This window comes from Lepus europaeus, chromosome 5 (genome assembly GCF_033115175.1).
Source record: "Lepus europaeus isolate LE1 chromosome 5, mLepTim1.pri, whole genome shotgun sequence".
Taxonomy (NCBI): Eukaryota; Metazoa; Chordata; class Mammalia; order Lagomorpha; family Leporidae; genus Lepus; species Lepus europaeus.
This window is the reverse complement of record NC_084831.1, coordinates 79,045,380-79,064,768: the sequence shown is the minus strand read 5'-3', so window position 1 is coordinate 79,064,768 and position 19,389 is coordinate 79,045,380. Positions and strand designations below refer to the sequence as shown.

General features: G+C 43.6%; 1 long non-coding RNA gene across 1 annotated transcript in view; it reads left to right on the top strand.

The window, feature by feature from the left end:
- The window catches only part of LOC133759906 (uncharacterized), a 34,714-nt gene extending 17,377 nt beyond the window's left edge, over nucleotides 1-17,337 (top strand). Inside the window, exons 2-3 of the long non-coding RNA XR_009865929.1 lie at nucleotides 7,512-7,595; nucleotides 16,335-17,337. This is a non-coding gene — a long non-coding RNA (uncharacterized LOC133759906). The remainder of the gene's footprint in view (nucleotides 1-7,511; nucleotides 7,596-16,334) is intronic.
- Nucleotides 17,338-19,389: the final 2,052 nt, after the last annotated feature.

Genomic DNA, 19,389 nt, shown 5'->3' with positions numbered 1-19,389 from the left:
ACAACACTCACAACAACACACACACACACACACCATTAGCTCTGTTAGACACACATTATCTAATTCCACGTGTCCAGATTCTGCACACACATCAATGCTGTATTGTCAGGTTGTGGTGTCTACCTCATTAAGCAGTCCTTCTAGAAGGCTTTGATGACTAAAAATATAGATGATGTGTCTGTCCTTTGTACATCAGCCCTCTCACCCTCATGTGGGAACATGTACTTTGGGTACTTTTGCAAGCAGCGACTTGTGCTGGTCTACCTCATACGTTAATTCTGGCTGAAGTAATACTTTGGGAAAGGAATATGATCCCAAAATAACCACCAAGAGAAGTGTGTCACGAAAGGTCATGGCCACGGGGCAGAGGATGTTAGACAGAAGCGTTCTAAAAATAGAGCAGGAGATCAAAGAACCAGCAGTGACAAGGAACCTTTTTTGGCTTTGGTTCCCAGGAGGAGGAGGTGGCAGCACTCATCAGGCTGCCGGAGCCTTGTGCTCTGCCTGACACTCAGGCCCCTGACACTCCTGACACTCAGGAAAGGCAGGGACTGGGAGGATGGTTAGCACACTTCTCGGTCCCAAGTCCTGACTGCCTTTAAGTCATTCTGATGAAAGGTATCTTTAAATAATGCTTAGAAGCACATCAAGATAAGTAGTATCACACAGAGTTACCCTAACTGCTAGATGTCTACTATTTAATCCTGAATCCTTAATTTCAGTTTTCTTCTGGACCAGATATTTGGGTTTTACAAGTTCAAGTTGACTTTTGTTGTATCACACGATGAAGTGTTAGTGTCTGCAAAGCCAAGGACGGGGATGATCCTGTGAGGAGTTGGATGGGCTAATAGGCAGTTAGTTCAGGTCTCCGTGGGAATGAGAAAAGGGGACACTCCCTTTCAGTGTGGACAAAATGTTTGCTTCTCCCCGGAAGCTGCCTTCAGAAGACCAAAGTGCCAATCACATCCTTCTGATAATGAGAACAACAAGGAAGTGGAAATCCCACCCTTCTGATGGTTTTGATGTGTTTTGTTTTATCATAACAGGAGTACACTCCCCACCCTCTGTTGATCCTTAGATGTTATTCTGTTCCCCTAATTGGAGCTTGAAAGAAGCCCACTTTCTTGGGTTTTTCTCCCTTGCAGCCCCCTTCCTGACTCTACACCAGGAGGGTTCTGGACTTAAATAAATCTTGCTTTGCTCATTGTGCTGTCCATGTGGACATTCTTCTACTTGAGACAAGAACCAAGGTCGCCTTCATCATTTCCCTGTAACCATAGGAGCCCCCATGTCAGCTTCTGTCAGCCGCTCTGTGTGCTCCATAGATTTGGAGTTTGAGCAAATCTGCCTGCAGCTGAAGAAACTAGTATTTTAGTTGTGCTGCCTAACCCCCTCTTCCCAAATACAGCTTTGACATAATGAGGTGGGTATATGAAGACAGATTGCAAACGTGGGCCTCTTGAATGAATTTTGGTGGATGATTAATCCCACAACCTCTCCCAAAAAACAGTTCCATTTCCTCAATAGTAAAATAAGCTTCTTGACACTTGGCTGAGAGACAAACGCTTGGCATCTGAGCAGTGCTGTGCCAATGTGTCTTAAGTCACAGATTGTCAGAGAACCAGTCTACACGTGCAAGCTGAATCCATTCCTTCCCAAGGAAGGAGGCTTCTTTTCATTCATTCCAAAACTATTTACTGTGTCACTCCAGCATGCAAGGTGCTCTGCCAGGCACAAAAGGTATTCAAAGATGAATCAGACCATATCCTGCCCTCAAGGAACTTAGGGTACCAGGAGACATCATAAAGCACTTAAAAAAAAAAAAAAAAAAAGCCCTGAATGGTTTCTCTAATTTAGCATCCGATGGCTGCATAATTGAGCATAATATGTCATTTTAAAAGTGATTTAGCGGTCTAGTCTAAATAACAATGACCATGTTAATTAACAAGCAATAGTCTGTAAAAGACTAATTGATATTCATGTGGCTAGTCAAGAATATTGGGAAATGGATGTGAAAGCCGAGGTGTCTTGACTCAGGACAAGCACTTTGAGGTGCCGAGGTGATTAAGGCTGACTGGCAGTTCACTAATCCCAGCCCTTGTTGAGCGATCAGTCTTCATTACGCTCCCCACGCCAAAACTGACCCGAAAACAATTGATTCTGGCTGGCTCTGAGGCTAATTTCTCCATTTGTTTTGATTCAAGGCTTTCTTTGCCTGAATCGTTGAGTGAAAGGCCCCTTTGTTTAACATTTTATTTGCAGTGTAGCTAACAACTCTGTGGCTTTATTCTGAAAACAAAGTTGACACTTCTCTGGAAGACAGGGGAATCCTAATATTTGTATGAGGGAAATAGGCACAGTTAGAATGCTGAAAATTATGCAATTAGTTGTTGTTTTAATAAAAATAAGAGACTCAGCTAATGAAAATCCCTAGGCATTTGCAAATCACAATAAAATCTTAGTCTTGTAAAAATCGTGCTTATGAAAATCTGACTCTTAGAAAAATCTAGCAGATTCTCGGTCAGAGTTAGGGCCACAAAAGTGTTCTTACTACATAAAAATACTAACAGTCTTCTCAAAATGCAGGACAGACACTGATCCCTTCTCCCAGCAGAGGAAGGCTGTCTTAGAGATCAGCAATCTGTTGCCTTTTCAGGAAAACTACAAGAGCCTGTGCTCTGGCCCTAACTCTGTCTCTCCTTCAGACCTTAACAGACTTAGATCAGTATGAGAGATCTTAAATACGGTCCTTAGGAGAAAGAAGCTATTGTGAACTCAGAAAAGAGGAATGCTTCATTTGCTGCTCAGAATAATGATTGAAAACTATTAGGGGGCCTGTGGTTTTAGCTAATGAATTCCACACAATGGTGGAAAGAGAAACATACATGCAAGTACTGTGCGACAAGCAGTGCAAGCCGTGAGTCACTGCCCACGGCGGGCTCAGGGGCCTGGGCTGTCTTGTGAGGAAGACACAACCACCAGCCAGACTCCTTGGAAGGTCCCCCCACCTCCAGCGAAGCTGCAACCATTCTGAAGAAAATGCCTGGGAGAGAAGGGAGGTGCAGATCTGCACAGGGGCATTTTGGCACCTGTGAAACTCCGGGGCCTTTGCCTCCCAGTAAACAGTACTCCCGATACTGCCCACAGTTCCCACATTCAGTCTATTCATTTAACAAATATTTCTAGAATCGCCATTCTTTTTCTTAACTTTTATCTATTTGAAAGCATAGTGAAGTGAGAGGGGAGAGAGAAGGGAGGAGGAGAGAGAGAGAGAGAGGGATCTCTCTATCTGCTCGTTTATTCCCCAAATGCCCACAACAGTCAGGGATGGGCCAGGCCAAAGCTAGGAGCCAGGAACTCCATCTGGGTCTCCCACATTTTTGACAGGAACCCAGTACTTGGGCTATTATCTGCTGCCTCCCAGGCATATTAGCTGGGGGCTGGATGGGAAGCAGATCAAGTGTGGGAAGCAGAGGGGGAAGTTGATCCCAGGTATTCAGGGGTTGCAGGCACCCCAAGCAATGGCTTAACCTGCTATACCATCATGCCATGGTGCCCATTCATAGGATCTCTGTTTTCCACCGTCTGGCAGTGATGAAGAATTTTTTTAAAAGATTTATTTATTTGAAAGAATTACAGAGAGAAGAGGAGATACACACACACACACACACAGAAAGATCTTCCATCTGCTGGTTCACTCCTCAAATGGTTGCAACAGCCAGGGCTGGGCCAGGCCAAAGCCAGGAGCCAGAAGCTTCTTCTGGGTCTCCCAGGTGGGTAGCAGGGGCCCAAAGCCCTTGGGCCATCTTCTGCTGCTTTTCCTAGGCCATTAACAGGGAGCTGGAACGTAACTGGAGCAGCTGGGACTTGAACCAGAGTCCATGTGGGATGCTGGCATCGCAGGCAGAGGCTTTACCCACTTGTGCCATGCGCCAGCGCTGATGAAGAATCCATCCATGCCTCTGGCCTCCAATTTGCGCCTCTACAAAGTGGAGTGGACATCCCAGGCCTATGAGCGCTCCTTTTCCTGGTCAGGTCAGCAGCACTGCTCCCTCCTGGGAACCTCTCCATCCCCACTGACTTTTGGCTTCAGGGCCAGTTAGGACCCAGCTCACTCTGTGGTGCTCACCACGCACCCTCAATGTGCCAGGAGATTCCGAATGTTTTCATCTTAAATTGTGATTATGACTATTTCAGAAGACGGTTTAGCTCTCAGAGTAAAAGGAAAGTCCAGGGATTCATTCCCTGACTTTTCCCATGTTTACTACTGTGTAAAAAATCTACCTCAAAATTTAATAACTTAGGGCGTCAACATCGTGGCACAGTGGGCTAAGCCACCACTACCTGCACACCAGCATCCCCTGAGAGTGCCAGTTTGATTCCTGGCTGTTCCATTTCCCATCCAGCTCCCTGCTAATGTGTCTGGGAAAGCAACAGAAGATGGCCAAGTGCTGTGGCCCCTGCCACCTATGTGGGAGAACCAGATGGAGTTCCTGGCTCTAGCCTGGCCCAGTCCCAGGCATTGTGGCCATTTGAGAAGTAAACCAGTGGGTGGAAGATCTTTCTCTCCTTCTCTCTTTCTGCCCCTCTCTCAGTAATTCTGCCTTTCAAATAAATAAATTAACAAATCTTTAAAAAAATTTAGTAACTTAAAACAGTACCATGGGGGTTAGGTGTTGTGGTACAGTGGGTCAAACCTGAGCATGGGACACATACTTCCCAGATCAGAGTGCCTCCATTTCTGATCCAGATTCCTACTAAGGCACCCGAGAGGCAGCAGGTGATGGCTCACATACTTGCATCCCTGCTACCCATGTGTGGGGTCCAGATGGAGTTTCCAGCTCCTGACTTTGGCTTTGCCCAGTCCTGGCTGTTGTGGGCATTTGGGGAATAACTCGAGGTCTTTCTCTCTCTCTCTCCCCCCACTCCCCATGAGTGTGTGTGTGTGTATCATTCTGCCTTTTAAATAAATAAAACACAAAGTTAAAATAAATGAATACATAAATGTTCATAAAAAAACAGCACCATCAAATCTTATCTCATGGATTCTGTGGTCAGAAATCAGGCAGCTTCCTCTGAGTCTCTTTACTGCCCTTCCTGGAGAGGACTGAGGTCACTAATTGCTGCCCAGCTAGCAGGGAGGCGACTTAGGAAGATCCAACATGATTTTACTCGCCTCTTTGCCTGATACCCTGGTGGAAATGACTGCACATGGGCTCAGCCAGGCCTGCCTACTGGAGTATGTCCACAGTCTTTCCAGTCCTGCAGTGTCGGGGAGCTGGATATCTCACATGGTAGCTTACTTCCCCGGAACAAGGATCCCAAGAGAGCAAGGAGGAAGCTGCATAGTCCTTTCATATCTAGCCTCAAAATTCAGGCGGCATGACCTCAGCAGCATTCCATTGGTTGCAAGTGAGTCATGAGGTCATCCCAGATTCAAGGGGGAGAAATTAGACTATACTTCCTGATGGGAAGGAGTCATCATGAGAAGTAAGGAGCTTCACTGAGGGGGTGGCCGTTATGCTGGACTTTGAAGGAAAAGTCGAGTTTAGACAGCCCAAGAATAGAGGAGAAAGGCATGTCACTCCTACATGAGCAAGAGCACAAGAGTAGAAAAGTAGGCCATATGAGGAAAAGCTAAGATTGCTGAAGAACTTGGACTTCAGATTCGATAGTCACTGGGAAGCCAGGTTTTTAAGCTGTGTTTTAAGAAGACAACTCTGGTGGTGCTGGACAGCTGAGATTTTAGACAAAGGAGGTGACCAGTGTACATAGGAGATTGTGTATCCTGTTGAGTGGGAAGGAGAGGGCTTGCTTTCTCTGCTGATCTATCAGAAACACTATCCTCACTTTTTCAGCAATGGTAGATTACACTGATACCATTCATCACTAGCCTCAGAATTCCCTCAGCAAAGATTTGTCCAGATGCATTTGGATTGGATACTTGGGAGGAGCAGTCATCCCTTCGGGCTTTCATGTCCCCCTCTCTCCCACACACTCATCCTAGTGAGTCAATACCTCAGTAGCCCTGGACACGTCTAACTTCTCAAGTCCACCCCAAACCCTTGTTAAGAAGGGCAAGATTCACAGCTGTTTCTTGCCTCAGTTCTCTCAGACTCTTGGCTACTGCCACCACACAGAGCCCCACACCATTCTCTGGGCCTGCCATGCTCCATCATGGTGCTACATCTTTGCATGTGATTATGTCTCTGCTTTGCTATCCTCATCAACCAACACCCGACTGAAATCCCACCTCGAGGAGGCACGATGCAGTCAGGTGTGCTACCTGCAGATGCCCACGAGGTCCTGTCTTCTGTTAAGGACATTTGTGGCCCTGAGGTGCCATGTGCATTTCCTGACTGTGCCTTTTGTTTGTGTGGGTAAGCTGAACCCCTTGGGGGAGAAGACTACTTCCTACCATCTTTGTATCATCAGTGTCTCTCATTGGACCAGTTACAGGTGACCAGGTAAATGTTAAATGAAGACAAGAAAGTAAGAACTCGGTTTAACTCATGGTGGTCTGGGTTTCTGACTTAGAAACTCTGATACTCTGAATGAGCCAAGAGTTGGTACCAATCTCTTCAGAATAGTGGCATTGAAGTCTGTGCAGAAGAGGCTGGGTTTCTGTTGACATAAAGTTAACCGAAGTAATCTGGGAAATCAGCCAGGGAAAACCAGCAGATCCCAGAGTAGTAGACTCTATTCACAAACCTTGTTTATTTCTGACGAACTATTTCCCAGAGGTATCATGAGCTGTCCAATTGCCGTGTCTCTCACACCCCAGCAACCATTAAAACTGGCAATTCCTTTCCTGGTTTCAAAATGCACAGCCACCCTGTGGAGTCCTCTGGATTGCTAGTGACATTCTCTTTGCTGAAAGGCTGACATTCACCAGGAGTTTAGGTCATTGTCGACTCTTGCGATCTCCTTTTAAAACCTAAGATTGCACATTCATAAAATCCTTCCTGATATTGTGTGGAGAATGGCGGGCAACTCAGCTTATACATGTGCTAAGCCCTAAAGAATGCTCCGTGGGCAGAGCTCAGCTTACTTGTGAGAATGTTGTTTGCATAGGGTTTCAGAGCCTGGGTAGACGGGATGTTTTCCTTTTAACCAAGAACCCTGCCATGAACTGCCTTATATAACCAAGCCAGAATGAGCGAGTTGTTGCTACTGCTTTCACTGTGGCTGGAGCAGTCAGATGCTGTATGTGCTGCTCAAGCCCCGGGTTAGCATATGTGGGGTCATGCAGGACCTCTTACTTGTACATTTTTATTATTTGCATTGGTCGTTCACTGGGCTTATTAACGGTCTGCGATAATTTGCATCCTTCTGACTGCAATGTATTGATTTGATCTTACCATTAGCACCCACTTTGACTCTCTCACTTAATTTCTATTTCAGCTACTGTCACCTCGAAGGTGATACTTAGATCTATGAAAATGATAACTTTAAAAACATAATGGATTAAGACCAATTCATCCCAATGCCAAATCATTCTCTCTTTCCAGCTGTCCTTTCAAGCAGGAGCTCCCCTATTCCATGTAAGGATTGCTAAGGACTTGGAGCTAGGGATTGATGAGGTGGGGTGAAAGGTGAGTGGCCGTTTGAGTAGTTATGGCTGGGGGGTTTGTTATTGTTGCAAGTAGTTCATGGGACTGGAGCCTCTCTGAGCCCCCACTTTTCTTTGGCTCACACTCTTGTTGCACATTTGGTGTAGATGAAATGCTGCAGACCTTAGAGAATGGTCAGGAAAAGTTCATTTCTGTCTTGCTTCCTTGGCAGTTCATTAGGTCTGCAGAGCCGCAGAAGGCAAAGAAACTTCAAGCTGGAGTTGGGAAACAGTGCCAGTTGGGTGGATCTAAAATTAGAATATGTAAATATGTAAATAGGATTCAATTGCTGGTAATTTGACTTGCAGTTTCCTGGGAACGCATCTATTACACCAGGCCTGCTGAGAGTCTGACTCTGTAGTTACATTTACAGTCACCATTATTTTCAAGAGCCCCATGACTGTAGATTCTCTGGCAACACAGACTATTCTACTGTAGAAACCAAAGGCTGACTTTGGGTTCGAGTGAACAGAGCCCTAGCCCAAGTGCCAGTAATGTAAACTCATCTATCTATATTAACAAACGGTAACTTAATCACTCCTCCAAGGAGAGAAGGATAAATTTATCGACTGAAACGTACCCCTTATGATTGGAGTGAGGAAATACAAGACTGACTCTTAAATAGATGACTATTGCCTGTTTTTGGAATACCTTCTTCTGTCGAAGCTCGGTCAAAGACTATTCTCTTTATTTTGTCCATCATACTTGAAGTGTTGAGACTTGTGTAAGTAAAAATATAAAGCACAAAGAAAATGCCATGGTTATTTGGCCAAATAACCAAGAATTGTGGTTATGCATAGCAAGAGGGAAGGGAGGAGCCCTCGATGATGCAAGCAGAGACCTAATGGATGTCTTCTCTGGTCTGCTCCGTGGTCTCACCTGCTCCCAGAGCTCCGGGTGAGTGTAGTTGTCCTCTGCCAGGGGCCTCAGTGTCCCCTGGGACCTTATTAGTGGCCTCCTGTAGTCTCAGGTCTCATCCCCCATGTACTAAAGTGAGAGACTCTGGGGCTGGGCCTTGGCAATCATTGGGGCAGCAACACTTCCAGCTGATTCTGGCGATGGCAGAGTTTGAGAACTCTTAGTCTAGAATGGATTTTGAAGAGAGGGCCATAACCTTTAGAGCAGATTAACTATCATTGTTACAAACTTTTATCCCATGCTTGAAGAGAGACCAAAAAATAATCAGACTGTATGGTCCTTAGATAAATACTACTTTGGACTAAAGAGCTTTATGAAAGCCAATACTATCATAGAATGATAGTTTTGGGAACAATCTCAGAATATCACTTTTCATAGCCTATTGTATTATACAGGAATGTTTTAACTGCCCTAGTTATAAACTAGCCATGTCTATGGAACTAGTTCCATGAAATATTTATGTACAAAAGGGTTTGATGCCCAAATATATATTTTTTAATTTATTTATTTATTATTTATTTATTTATTTATTTTTATTTTTTTATTTTTTGACAGGCAGAGTGGACAGTGAGAGAGAGACAGAGAGAAAGGTCTTCCTTTTGCCGTTGGTTCACCCTCCAATGGCCGCCGCGGTAGGCACGCTGCGGCCGGCGCACCGCGCTGATCCGATGGCAGGAGCCAGGTACTTATCCTGGTCTCCCATGGGGTGCAGGGCCCAAGCACTTGGGCCATCCTCCACTGCACTCCCTGGCCACAGCAGAGAGCTGGCCTGGAAGAGGGACAACCGGGACAGGATCGGTGCCCCGACCGGGACTAGAACCCGGTGTGCCGGTGCCGCAAGGCGGAGGATTAGCCTAGTGAGCCGCGGCGCCGGCGATGCCCAAATATTTTTAGAGTACCCTGGGTTACACAAAATAAAAAGGTTTCCTTGCTAAAAATTCTTATAAGAAGAGAACCTGTTTAATTTTGTGCATTCAAATGTCCTGCAGGACTTCTCAGAGCTTTTTCTTTTTAAAGATTTATTTATTTTTTTTGAAAGGCAGAGTTACAGAGAGGCAGAGGCAGAGAGAGAAAGTCTTCTGTCTGCTTGTTCCCTCCCAAAATGGCCGCAACAGCTGGAGCTGGTCTGATCTGAAGCCAGGAGCCAGAAGCTTCTTCTGGGCTTCCCATGTGGGTGCAGAGGCCCAAGGACTTGGGCCATTTTCCATTGCTTTCCTGGGCCATAGCAGAGAGCTGGATCTGAAGTGAAGCAGCCAGGACTTGAACCAGCACCCATGTGGGATGCTAGAACTGCAGGCGGCGGTTTTACCTGCCACACCAGAGTGCTGGACCCTCTCAGTGCCTTTAATACATGAATGTGTAATTGTGAATCTCCAAAAGAGAATATTCTCTTTTGTATATGATGGTCCTTTTAGTTCATGGTGTTTTTCAAAAATTTAATCATGGAAACATTTTCTGTGGAGCATTTCTTAGGATCAGCATTCTTGCAGAATCCACTTTGGGAAATGCTAATCTAAATTATAGGATGATAGAATTTCTGGCTTGGAGCTATCTCTAGAGATCTACCCATTGAATCTTCTGAACACTCATATTTCCCAAAGTCACAGAGCTAATTTTCTGGAGCCATTTTGACCAGCAGTTTGTGTTGTTATTGATCTTTGCAGATGTAAGAATCATTTTTGAACATAAAATGTTATGGATAAGCACCCGCCCTCTACACACATAGACATGTATGAAATAGGCAAAGTGATGTTTTTATACTGGTAACCAAGAAATGGCTCAGCATGGGTAACTACAATGCAAGCTTTGAAGACAGTTTCTAGCCACATGATTTACTACTAGCAAAACCGAAGGACGAGTTTCTCAGTGTCTCCACATCTCAGTTTCTTATCTATCAAATGGAAATAACAATTATACCTATTTCCTGCATACCATTGAGAGGATAACAAAGTATTCTCTATAAATAATTCTAGCCATTGTTTTTATTGATGAAAAATTAAATTTATAGCATCTTTGAAAATTTTGAATTTTATTAAATTAACATAGGCATATTTATCCACATGTATCTGGGGGCAAAAACATATTGCACATAAGTACGAGATCTTATTCATTCATTCATTCTGTAATGTGTGTGATGCAAATCAGTCTGCAGATCCTTGGCAAGAACTCTGCAACTCTGGAGTTTACAGACTACAGGTCAAGAACCAATGGCCTGTGTCAACCTATTTTTGTTTAAAAATAGACTGTCTTTTTTTTTAAAAAAATTACATAAGGAGAGAATCTTCAGCTGCCTTTTTTCCATTTTCCTGTGTTTAAATTCTTTTGTGGTTAATTTTTTTTAAAGGATGGATTTATTTATTTAAAAGGCAGAGTTATAGAGAGAGAGGGAGAGACACAAAGAGATCTTCCATCCACTTGTTCACTCCCCAAATCGTCAAAATGACCAGGTCTGGCCTGGGCTAAAGCCAGGAGCCAGGAGCTTCATCTGGGTCTTCCATGTGGTTGCTGAGATTTTGGGGCCATCTTCTACTGCTTTTCCCAAGACCATGAGCAGATAGGTGGATCAGAAGTAAAGCAGCCAGGACTTGAACTGGTGCCCATATGGGATGCCGGCCCATGACACCACAATGCCATCCCAGCTGGCCCCATTTTACGGTTAATTTTGTATGGGACTCTTTGGGTGTATTCAAAACCTGTTTCCTCTGCTCTGATCTTTTGCAGACCTTGACATTTGTTCCCTTTCTCACAGTAACATTTTATTCCAAGTAGAACCTCTTAAACAAACCACTCTATCAATCAAGAACAGTCTGTCCCCAGTGTTTGAGTGGGCTCCTGAGGCTGGACAGAAGACATGTGAAACCACTTGTGTCACTTCAAGGCATCTATAAGATAGTTGAGGGAACACTTTTATAGAGTATGCTAAAAGTTATATCGATGATACCTGTTGGAAATACAGTTGATGTTCAGAAAAGGTCAAAACCCATGTGGGAGATATTTGTGGAGCTCTGTAGCAGTGGAAGCATGTTTAGTGCAAATATACTGAATTAAGAATCAATATCTAAGTTCTGTTTCTGGACTTTGTAACAAACGCATTGTGCAATGTGAGATAGTCATAACATCTCTGTGTTCTAGTTTCTTTTTTTTTTTTTAAGATTTATTTATTTATTTGAAAATCAGAGTTCACAGAGAGAACTCTGGCTGTAACGGCCAGAGCTGCGCTGATCCGAAGCCAGGAGCCAGGAGCTTCATCCAGGTCTCTTCACGGGTGCAGGGACCCAAGGACTTGGGCCATCTTCTACTGCTTTTCTGGGCCATAGCAGAGAGCTGGATTGGAAGTGGAGCAGCCAGGACTTGAACCAGTGCCCACATGGGATGCCAGCACTGCAGGTGGCAACTTTACCCTCTACACCACAGCGTCAGTCCCTCTAGTTTCTTATGTGTAAAATGAACTATTGAGTTGGGTTCTACCTAATGGCACTTAGGGGAGAAGACTTTATCCTCAGTGTGTGTTCTCAAGTTGTCACTCACACAGCCCTCTGGCGCAGGCACTAGTGGTAGCCCCACTTCCACACGAGGACGCTACAGTTTCGGAGGGCTAACATGCTACAACATAGTGAGTTGATGGTGGTGCCGGTACTCCCACCTCAGCTTTTTCTACTCCAGCTTCTTTGCTTTTAACCACAAGGCCAAATTTTTCTTACGAGAGCAGAGGAAAGGGTTTGCGCTGGACCTTTGGAATGGACGCAGGCAGAGATGGGGTTACACTGTGGGTCTAACTCCGTCCCAGACTACATGGTAATTTCTTGTGCAGCTCCCTCCCTGAATCGCAGAAAGCCTATAATATGAGGTTATTTTGGTCCCCAAACACTAGCTCTATTATGGAGATCAGCTGAATATGAAGCTAGGTTGCTGCTTACTCATTAACCTTTTCTTTTTTAGACATTTCTTTTCTCTTTAAAAAAAAAAATCCTTCAGTCATTTTAAATTGCTTTTTCCTAAATTTCCTTTTATCAAATACAGCTCTGTCCATCACCATGCATACAGAAAGACCATTTTCTCCCCAATTCCTATAAGCCATGAGCCTGGAGCTCATCACAAATATAGCATTGTGTTTGAACTTTAATAAAAATGACTATTGGCTTTTACGTGCTTCTGTTCTGCTAAAGAGTTGCAAACCATTCTGTGTATGGCCTCTATCTCTAGTCAGTGTTGCTTGCCTGGGGTGTTCGTGAGGTCTGCCTTCAATCTGGCCGTTTAGAGATGAAAAAGCCAAAAATAATGTCTGAATCTACCTTGTGATGCTGTAACAGAATGCCATAGACTGGGTGATTTATAATGAACAGAAGTGAACTGGCTCACAGTTCTGAGACTGAAAAAGTCCCAGATCAGGATCTGGCGAGGGGCTCCATGCTGCATCATCCTATGATGGAAAGTGAGAGAGAGAGAGAGAGAGAGAGAGAGAGAGAGAATGAGTGAATCCAAAGGGGGCTGACCTCGACCTCTTATGAGGTTCATGAATAATGAACCTTCTCCATTGACTCCTGCAATAGTGGTGTTAATCTATTTGCGAGGGCAGAGTCTTCATGGCTTAATCACCTCTTTTTTTTTTATGTTTTTAGCAAGAGGTAACTTTCTTTCTTTCTTTTTTAACTTTTATTTAGCAAATATAAATTTCCAAAGTACAGTTTATGGATTACAATGGCTTTCCCCCCCCCCATTACCTCCCTCCCACCCTCAACCCTCCCATCTCCCACTCCCTCTCCCATTCCATTCACATCAAGATTCATTTTCAATTCTCTTTATATACAGAAGATCAATTTAGTATATATTAAGTAAAGATTGCATCAGTTTGCACCCACACAGAACAGTGTAAAATACTGTTTGAGTACTAGTTATAGCACTAATTCACATTGAACAACACATTAAGGACAGAGATCCTACATGAGGAGTAAGTGCACAGTGACTCCTGTTGTTGACTTAAGAAATTGACACTCTTGTTTATGGCGTCAGTAATCACCCAAGGCTCTTGTCATGAGTTGCCAAGACTATGGAAGCCTTTGAGTTCGCTGACTCTGATCTTATTTAGACAAGGTCATAGGCAAAGTGGAGGTTCACTCTAATGTCCCATATTTTAATGCTGTGAGAATGGTGCTGAAGTTTCCAACACATGCTTTTTGGGGGGGAACACATCTAAACCATAGTAAGTAGTAGCCAGGAACTGTTCCTAAGTGCTTTCTGATTGTAGGCTCTACTCAAGATGAGTTCTGTTAACACTTCACAATCCTCGCCACCCCAGAAGTGTGGGACTACTGTTGCTCCCATTTTATAAGTGAGGAAATTGATACAAATAAGGAAACTGAAATGAATATGATTTGGCCACTCACATAGTCATTTAGCAAAGTCAAACTCAGAAAGTTTAGCACCAAAACCAAAGCCCTTAAACCCAAGACTACATGTTTGACTCCTTAAAGGGTAAGAAGTGGGAGATAACATGGGAAGACCATTTTCTTCTTTCCCCTTCCTCTGCTTCCTCCTCCTTTTTCTCTTCCTCTTCTCCTTTGGGTTGAACTGATTTATGTGGAATTTACATGAGCAATGTAAGAAGATTAATTATTTAGACTAGGAGAAGACTAGGAGCAAGGGACGGAAATTAAGAAAAGGAACATTCTGGACACACATTTACATCTCCTAGACGCCTCTTTCCCAAGTGCAGGGCTGTTTCCAGACCAATTTTCCTAGTGAAAGAGGTCATTCACAGCTAGGAAAAGCAAGCCCCACCCCTGGCAGCATTGGCCTGTCACTGCAATTGCGGTTAGTAATGAGAGGGGGAGAAATTAATAGCTTACTGCCATTTCTAACACATTTTAATAATTAAAAGAATAAAAATTGGGCCTTATCTTTAGAAGAGCAAGATGGGCTTCAGGAAACTACTCCCTCCTTTTTGCCACCTCTGCTGTGTCTTCTAGTCACGATAAAATCACCCATTTGCTATTTTCTCTTTCTCTGTTACTAGCAGGGCTTTAAATTATGAAGGGAGGGATTATTAAGGCCCCTGCTTTGCTGCTTCTCTACTCTCTGCTTCGAGAGTTGGTGGACTTTCTGAGCTCCCCTCCCTCTGCTTGGACAGGGCCACTTTCTGTTGGGAGTCACGTCCTAGCTCTGCTCTGGGCCTGTCTAGGAGCCAGGAGAGCTGAGTGGAGGCCGCTGAATAAAGCACAGGAATGTTTGAGTGGCAGGGAAAGGGGGTTGTTGACTTTACTTAAAATATTTCTTGAAAATATCTCATATAATGTTAGGTTTTGTAGCTCCCTCCAGCTCTAATCTGACCCCCCACTTTTAAATAAACGTGAAGAATGAATAGCTGTGTACAGGGGAGGTCAGAAAATGAACCCCACTGTTGCTATCTCCACAGGCATCTGTGCGGGTGTGACAGGGTGAATAGACCCTTTGGGAATTTGAAGGGGAATCCTCTAGAGCCAAATTCCTCAACCAGGGCAAACTTCCATCAGCTGTGTAAATAGTGTGGCAATGTGTGGAGGCCACAGGCAGTTTCCTGATAGTCAGCTACTGTGCCCAGGTAGTTAAAAGGATTCGTGTTCCATCCTGAGGCTGGCAGGATATGAGCTGGGTCTTGTAGTCCCTGATGAGTGGGCGGGTAGAACTTTCCTCTCCATTGTACTGAGGACTGGGGAAGGCAGGCTGCTTACCCTAGGGAGGACAGGCTGTGCACAGCCACACCTGAGAAGCCTTTTGGGTGTTTGAGGGAGGAGGAAAACTGCAACTCTGCACTGGGGACAGAACTGACCCCGCGATGGCACACATTCATCCCAGCCCAAGACATTCCTGGGGTAGGAGTAGGACATTGTGCTCCGGGAGTTGTTGATTTGGCACTGCTTGAAGTATGAAGTTCAATGCAATTCATGTACCTAGGTTTTCTTTCTTTCTTTTTTTTTTTTTTTTTAATTCCTCCAAAGTCTGAAAGAAGGCAGAAACCCTGGAATGGCTTTCTGTCCATCCAAAAATGCAGCATTCGTGTGCCCATGCCTCTGCTGGGTGCCGGTTTGCAGCTGCATTGGTCCCAGCTCTTCCCCATGCACAAACCTGGATACTTGCCCCAGCCCCTGGATCTTAAATTATTTTCGTTTCCTTTCGCTTATTCTGCAGTCTTCATCATTCTGACATCCAATTTGTTTGTTTAACTTAAAGGAATGAGGATGTAGACAAAACAACTAGGTACTGGCAGTCCTCTATGTACATCAGAACATAATGCAATCCTGAAAATATGAACAGATCTGCAAAAATCAAATAATAGACCCGCCTATTATAAATGGAGATCTAGCATCAAAGGACTAAAATTCCTATAAAAGCCCCAAAACATCTTGTTTTTTGATGTAATTTTTAATCGCATATTTCTACCCTTTTGCTTGTATATTTAATTCTTTTCATTCACCATTGGACACCTAGAGTACTGACTGGAACCCCTCCCCCATCATCTGATTGAAGCAACAGTTTATCAGCTTGGGGATTGCCCACCGCTCTTCAAGTTCAACTTAATTGTATTAAGTTTATGATTTACCCTTCTTATCAATAGTGTCAATATTTAGTTTTCATTTTCAGTCCTACTTTTATAAATAAATCTGCATAAAAGTCATCAAATAATTAGTTAAACAAGTATTCTGGTATAAACAGGGTGCCATGCTACCCAAACAGAACAGCTGTACTTGGCATTATCCAGTTGTACCATGGCCAATTTAAGTAATTATACTTACCCTTTTTTAAATGTTCTCTCAATTACCATTCCAGGTGTTACCAGATGTCAAGACTGCATGCTGGGGGACTGGCGTTGTGACATGATGGGTGCCATTTGTCACCTGCTTCACTTCCAATCCAGCTCCCTGCTATGGCCTGTGAGAAGCAGCGTAAGATGGTCCAAGTCCTTGGGCCCCTGCACCCATGTGAGACCCAGATGAAGCACCTGGCTTCTGGCTTTGGTCTGGCATAGCCCTGGTTGGTGGGATCATTTGGAAAGTGAACCAGCTGATGGAAAATCTCTCTATGTCCCCCTTTCTCTCTCTCTCTGTAACTGACTTTCAAATAAAAAAAAAAAATGATTTCAGGGCTGGAACTGTGGTGTAACATTAGGTAAAGCCACTGGTTGTGGCACTAGCATCCCATATGCACCACTTCTGATCCAGTTCCCTGCTAATGGCCTAGGAAAGATGGCTCAAGTACTTGGGCTCCTGCCACCCATGTTGGAAACCTGGCTCCTGGCTTCAGACTGGCCCAGCTCCAGCTGTTGCAGTCATTTGGGGAGTAAACCAGTGGATGGAAATTCTCTTTCCTTATTTCTCCCTCTCTGTAGCTCTGCCTTTCTAATAAATAAGAAAATCTTTTTTAAAAAATTCCATGCTGGGTTTGGTGTTTGTCAGAGCACTTAACACTGCTTGGGATTCCTGCGTATTTTTCTGGACTGCCTGATTCAAGTTCCAGCTCTGCTTCTGATTCCAGTTTCCTTCTAATTCACATGCTGAGAGGCAGAGGTGATGGCTTGAGTAATTGGATCCCTACCACCCATGTAGGAGACCTAGATTGAGTTTCCTGTCCCTGGCTTTGGCCTGGCTTACCCCAGCAAGCATATAGGGAGTGAACCAGCAAATGAAAGGTCTCTTTCTCTCCCCCTCCCTTTCTTTGCATTTCAAATAAATAACCAATACATAAATAAATTTTTTTAAAGGATTGTATTCTGGTATTGGTATGTTTTCTTGAAATGACCAACTTTTTTTTTTTTTTTGATAATTGAAAATGAATCTTGGAATGGAATGGGAGAGGGAGCGGGAATTGGGAGGGTTGTGGGCGGGAGGGAAGTTATGGAGGGGAAAAGCCATTGTAATCCATAAGCTGTACTTTTGGAAATTTATATTTGCTAAATAAAAGTTAAAAAAAAAAAAAATGACCAACTTTTTGGCACTGGTCAATGGGCCAGAGCCACAGGACTCACAGGTGTAGAGGGAGTTGCTTGTTTCCTGTGTGCATTGTGAATAATGTCTCATGCCTATCTTGCAGAAGTCAGTCACCCAGATAAATGCCAGCATAACCTGCATATATTATAGTTGTTTTCCTTAAGACAATAGAATGTTTAAGCAAAAAAAATTAACTTTCAATGCATTGAACATATGTATAGTTGTTGACTAAGAATTTAATAATAATTTTGGAGAGGAGAAAGGAAATGGAAACCAAAGGACGGTTTGGGTCTCTTTATATATATATATATATATATATATATATATATATATATATATATATATATTTTGCCTTTTATCATATCGATTGGCCCTTGTGAACAAAATTCACAAGGATTGTTATCTGATATTTAATAAAACTTCATCTACATCTCATTATATGAACATCGCTCTGAGAAGCAGTGTAGTAGAATCATTAAGAGTATTGACTTTGGGGGCTGGTGCCCAGTGGCAGTAGGTTAATCCTCTGCCTGCAGTGCCTGCATCCCATATGGGCACTGGTTCTAGTCTTGGCTGCTCCTCTTCCAATCCAGCTCTCTGCTGTGGCCTGGGAAAGCAGTGGAAGATGGCCCAAGCCCTTGGGCCCCTGCACCCACGTGGGAGACCGGGAAAAATCTCCTGGCTCCTGGCTTTGGATCGATGCAGCTCTGGCCATTTCGGCCACCTGGGGAGTGAACCAACGGAAGGAAGACCTTTCTCTCTGTCTCTCCCTCTCACTGTCTGTAACTCTACCTCTCAAATAAATAAATAAAATCTTTAAAAAAAAAAAAGTATTGACTTTGAAGGAAAACAGAATTTGGATCCCAACTCCAGTTCTTTCTGTCTGTGTGATCTTGGGTGAGTACCTTAACCTTCCTGGGGCTTAGTATTCTTATCCATAAACTTGGGATAATCATGTGCATCTCTCAAGGTGATAATAAAGATTAAGCATAAATGTGTACAATTTTTGTGAAATCACTCAGTATTAGCCAACCAACATATATTCATTTCAGATTTCCTTGGTGTGGTTTGAAAACCTGTTTCCTTTGCATCTTTGGCAATTATTGACCAAATAAAGCTAACCACTCAAGTAGGGTATGTGTATGAAATTGCAATTTGGGGTTATACAAAGTGGATTTGAGCACTGATACTGTTACTTCCTCTTGTTTGTGGGTGGCTTTTCATAAATCAGTACATAGGTTGAGAGTATGAATAATCAGTGGGCTGTGTCCTTAAAAAAACTGGAAAACCATTCTTCTAGCCTTGGGACCCTAGCATCTCATCATCACTTATCAGGCTTTATGGTGTGGGGCTTTGGTCTGAGAAGTTGAGATAACAGGTGACACAAACCACCTAGTTTTCATGTGACAGGAGTTTCAGGCTGGATAGCTGTAAACAAATGAACCTGGAGAGGAGATTTGAAAGGGTGCAGAATTCTGATTTTCTCAGAATCTACACAGTAACAGGTTGAAGAAACACAATAAAATCATGTAGATTCTGTGCATGTCCAAGCTGCAGCTTTTAGGAATGCTCACTCTTGGTGTCTTTTCAAAGGTCATGTGACACAAGAGCCATCAGTTTCCCATACAAGTTTCCTTGCAGTATCGTGGACAACATTCAGGCACAAGAATACAGAGATCTGGAAGAAAGTCTAACTTGTGCCATTCTTTGGTTATGTGGCCTTGTGTAAAAGGATTATTTAACACCTCAGAGTTTCAGTTTATTGATTTGCAAAAAAAAAAAAATCTATATGTTACTATCTACAGCAAGGTGGGGTTTTGAGGAATAAGTGAGAAAATATGTCTTAGTCCATGTAGGCTGCGGTAACTGAGCAGCACGGGCTGAGTGTTTAACAACAG